Raw genomic sequence first — 4,454 nt, 5'->3', positions numbered from 1 at the left:
AAATGGGTTTCCCGGACAGGTTTTTAGCTTGGGTGGGACTGCTGTACGGGGACATTACCAGCAAAATCCTCGTAAATGGGCATCTGTCAAAAGCGGTGGGAGTACACTGCGGCGTCCGTCAGGGCTGTCCATTATCTCCCCTTCTGTTCGTGGCCTGCATTGAACCACTGGCACAGGTCTTGAGAAGGGACCAACGGATCAGTGGGGTGGGGATCCCGGGGAGTGGGGGGATGACCGCCAAGTGCGTTTTTTACATGGACGACGTCAACATTTTATGCACCGACCTTTTATCCGTCGACAGGACCCTGGACAGGACCGACTGGTACGGACGAGCCTCTGGGGCGAGACTGAACAGAGACAAGACCGAGGCCCAATTTTTCGGACCATGGGCAGACCCAGACTTGACCAGACTACCACTGACGGTCAAAACGACGGACATAAGGGTATTGGGGGTAAAGTTTGACCGGGAGGGAGGAGGGAGCGGCAATTGGAATGGGATCCTGGGGACAGTAAGACAGAGACTGGGTTTTTGGGGACTACGACAGCTGACTTTTGAGGGCAAGGTTTTAATCATTAAAGCTGTGATTTTACCTGTGCTTTTATTAATCAGTTCTGTTTTTATCCCCCCACGAAGGAGTCTTTTAGCCCTGGAGCGGATGCTTTTCTACTTCCTGTGGGGAAGCAAGTGGGAGAGGCTGAGGAGGGAGGTGGTCAAGAGGCCCAGGTCCAAGGGGGGGAAAGGCTTGCCTGACCTCTACTTGTTCCTGGGCAGCCGCTATACAGCGTTACATCTCACTCTTGCCACCTCCCCGGCCAACAACAAGACCCAGGCCCTCGCACGGTTCTGGCTGGGATCTTACCTCAGGACTCTGAGGCTGATCCCAGTCGACCTGCGAGCCCCAGTCTCTTTCCTGCTCCCCACTCACTACGCTCAGCTCCAGAAATTTTTAAGACATTTTAAACTGGAAAAAGAAGCAGTCACGGTTTTAACTAAACACCGCTCTCTTCTCTCTCTTGTGCAGGATCGGGAACCAGTGTGTCCAGTACGCGGGCTTGCTATAGGCGAGCCCACAACGGTTTGGCGTAATGTGGCCCATCCTGCTCTCCTGAATCGGCACCGGGACCTGTCCTGGATGGTCGCCCACGAGATCCTCCCGGTCAGGGCCGTCATGCACTCACGGGGCATGGCGAGAACACCCGCGTGCCCCCGACCAGGCTGCGGCCAAGAGGAGTCGGTGAGGCACCTGCTCTGTGAGTGCAGAGCCGCCAGGGACCTGTGGAAGGAAGCAGGCCCCCTGATCACTCCGTGTCTGCCAGCAGGGGAGGACCTAACGCCTCAGCTCGTGCTGTACGGGGTGGGCCGAAGGCCCATTCCATCGAAGGCCTTCACCAAGCTCTGGCCCACCCTCACGTGCCTGAAGGACGCCCTGTGGTCCTCCCGTAACCTGCTGGTAGCGAAGAACATAGAGACCACCCCCCAGGCAGTGGCTATGGTAGCCACGGAAGCCCTGGGGTGGTACAGAAGGAAGGGGGCCTCGACCCCATACGAAGGGTCCCCCACAACACCCTAGGTCCCGGCGGCCACGGCCTGACAGCGCTGCGGCGCCTAGGGCGATGCGCCTAGGGGAGGGATCTCCTCTGGGCCCCGAAGGATGGGACGGTAGTTTATCCAGAGGAGCAGAATGAGGCGAGTTTGATAAGGACTCACCCCGCACCTGTACAAAGGACCGAAGACAGCTTTTTAACAAAGTGACTTTTTAACATGTTTTCAACGTCTTAAAAATGTTTTACCTTGTTAAATCATTAGTACACATTTTTAAACGGCTTTTACAGATTTGATGTTCTTACTAGAAAAGTACTTTTATTCATGGTTGTTTTTCATTGTTTTAAAACAACATGTACTTTTAACAAATTTAAAAGTAATGTTCAAATGCTGTGTTTTTATGCCTTATTGCCGTTTTTATGTGTATAAATGATGTAAAAATGTATGAGCTGTTTTAAAGGAAATGTGCTAATAAACTTTTTCCAAAAGAAAAAAATCTGTTCTTATCAGTTTAATATCTGATACGTCCCCCATCGGGGGACTACATATTAAATGGATTTTTTGAACAGGGAGTCGGAAATGGGGCTTGCTCCGTCCGCTCCACGCATCGACCCGGTATTGCAGTACCTCCGGGAACGGTGCAACACACACATTCCTCCCGTTGTCAAGGAAAGAAAAAAGCAAGGGGAAAAAAACATCCAAAGTGAAAGTAGGGCGAAGCGCTCTTCGTGGGTTCCCCCGTTTCCCGCCATTTTACTTAAAAAAAAAAAAAAAAAAAAAAAAAAAAACGTTGGTCAGGATAGTGAGTGAGTGTCTGTCTGTCTGTCTGTCTGTCTGTCTGTCTGTCTGTGTCTGTCTGTGTCTGTCTGTGACTTTTTACCCACACACAGCCGTGGAAAAGTAGGCAGAGTGGGTTGGGTGACCGACCACCCACCCACCCACCCACCCGCGAGATCCCAGCCTAGTAGTGCACAGAGTGTGTCTCGGGCCCCGACGTCTGACTTCCACACGACTCTGGTTTCTCTTCATTACGCACAAGCCTTTCGCCTTTTACTAAAGACTTCCGTGGAGAGGAACACTTATGAGTTCAAAGTATTTTTGGAAGGGCTTTGCTTCTGGCAGAGCCCGCTATATCTTGTTTCAAGAGAAATTGACAGAGATGTTGATGACGCCGCCGCCGCCGCAGCAGAGACTTGTTGCTCATGCGTTTGACTAGTCGCTAAGGGCAATTGAGTTCAAGCAAGCCCGACGGACGACTGGCGTATTTGCCGGGCTTTGAACAAATAGTCGTCGTCGTCGCACTAGGCGGCGTAAAGAGCTAGTGACTTCAAGACGCATTGGCGACTTTAAAAAGAAATAAAAAACACCAGCCTGTCTGTCGCCAGGGAAGGGGGGGCTGGGGGGGAGGAGCCACCTTTTGCCAAACCGCCAAAGTCTGCCGAGACCCCCGGGTGCCCGGCGGCTGCAGGGTACCATTTGTGGGTTATCGCTTCTCGGCCTTTTGGCTAAGATCAAGTGTAGTTACCTTGTCAGTGCTGCACTTGATCGGAGAAGCGATCGCAGGCCGGAGGGCGCCCGGGAAATTGTGCTATTTCATTTTGTTAAAATTATTATTTTTGTTGTTTGTCTTAACCTTGTATGTTCTTTTGTCCTGGGTTAGGTGGTGGTTTTGGTGGTGGGCTACAGATGCACCAGCACCTGTAGGGTGAGTTTAAAGGCCCTCTGGTCTTTTTCTTTCTTATTTAATTTCATTTCATTTTCCCCCTTGTTTGTCCTGTTTTGTATCTCTCCACCCCCTTGTATCCTACCCTCCCCCACCTTTAGCTCTTCCTACTGTTTTGAGTTTTGTGTTGTCTGCTAGCCTGAGTGGCTTTCGGGCTTGTGGGCCTGCTAGCATCAGCTTGGCTTGGCCTGCTAGCCCCCTGGCCCTTTTAGGCGCGGCAGGCTTTGTTTGTTGTTTGTTTGACTGTGGTTCCCTTGTTCCCCTTGTCCCCATCCATTTTGTACTTTTAGTTTATTTCCCCAATTGCCTTTTGTCCCAGTCCCTTGTCGTTTTGTGTTGTCAACTGGGGGACATTTGCTGGCTGGCCTGCTAGCTGGTTAGCTTAGTCTGGCCTGCTGGTGAGGCTTGCTAGCTTCCTCGTCCCTCAAGTTTGGCAGGGTTTGTTAGTTAGTGTGCCCCTTGTTGTTTCCCTCCCTTTTTTTCCCCCAATAATTTGTTCCCCTCCCCCCCTCCTTTTTGGTTTGTGTGCTCGTTTGGTATTGTTGTGAGGCCTCGTGGCTTGTGGGCTGCTAGCTGGTAGGCTTAGCCTAGCCTGCTGGTAAGAACTGCTAGCCTCCTGGCCTTTGTTTGTTTGGTGTGTGTGGTTTAAATTTGTCTTTCCCTTTTGTGTCCTTCCCTTTACAAAAAATATTATTTAAAAAAAAAAAAAAAAAAAAAAAAAAAATCCCCCCCCTTCCTAGTGTTCCTTCCCCCTGTTCACAAGATTATTTTGGTGCTGTGCTAGATAGGCTGTTGTGTGTTCCGTGGTGCTGGTAGGCCCTGGTTAGCTTAGCCTAGCTGAGCCTGCTAGCATCCTCGGTTGTCTTACACCCCTCCCCCTCTCTCCCAAACCTCTTTCCCAACCCCCTCTCCCTTCCCCCGCTCCCCTCTTCCTTCCCCCTCCCCTTTTTCCCCTCCCCCTCCCCCTACTTTCACTGGTGTTGGGTTATAAAGGGAGTGGGCCTCCATCATGTCAGCAGCACAGGCTGGCATGAGGAGGCACCATGCAGTGCGCCTCCTTCTAAAGGAGAAGGGAGGAAAAATAATGGAGTTATCCCGATTGGATTTCTCCAGAAAATTCCTCCAAAAGGAACTCGGTTTCCATCCCGCGCAGGTAAACTGCATCCTCGCCCTCCCCTATGGGAAGGG

The 4,454-nt window shown here is 51.4% G+C and overlaps 1 non-coding gene and 2 pseudogenes across 1 annotated transcript; all 3 read left to right on the top strand.

Moving 5' to 3' along the window:
* The first annotated feature begins 2,016 nt into the window (after positions 1 to 2,016).
* LOC129846993 (U2 spliceosomal RNA) lies at positions 2,017 to 2,192 on the top strand (annotated as a pseudogene).
* A 360-nt stretch (positions 2,193 to 2,552) lies between these two features.
* LOC129846980 (U5 spliceosomal RNA) lies at positions 2,553 to 2,669 on the top strand. Its single transcript, XR_008758335.1, has one exon. It is a non-coding gene; the product is annotated as a U5 spliceosomal RNA (small nuclear RNA).
* Positions 2,670 to 3,028: 359 nt separating this feature from the next.
* Positions 3,029 to 3,181, top strand: LOC129847004 (U2 spliceosomal RNA; annotated as a pseudogene).
* The last annotated feature ends 1,273 nt before the right edge of the window (positions 3,182 to 4,454 follow it).

The sequence above is a fragment of the Salvelinus fontinalis genome, unplaced genomic scaffold (assembly GCF_029448725.1).
Source record: "Salvelinus fontinalis isolate EN_2023a unplaced genomic scaffold, ASM2944872v1 scaffold_0676, whole genome shotgun sequence".
Classification (NCBI taxonomy): domain Eukaryota; kingdom Metazoa; phylum Chordata; class Actinopteri; order Salmoniformes; family Salmonidae; genus Salvelinus; species Salvelinus fontinalis.
The sequence above is the reverse complement of the archived record's forward strand: the minus strand, read 5'-3'. Positions and strand labels throughout refer to the sequence as shown.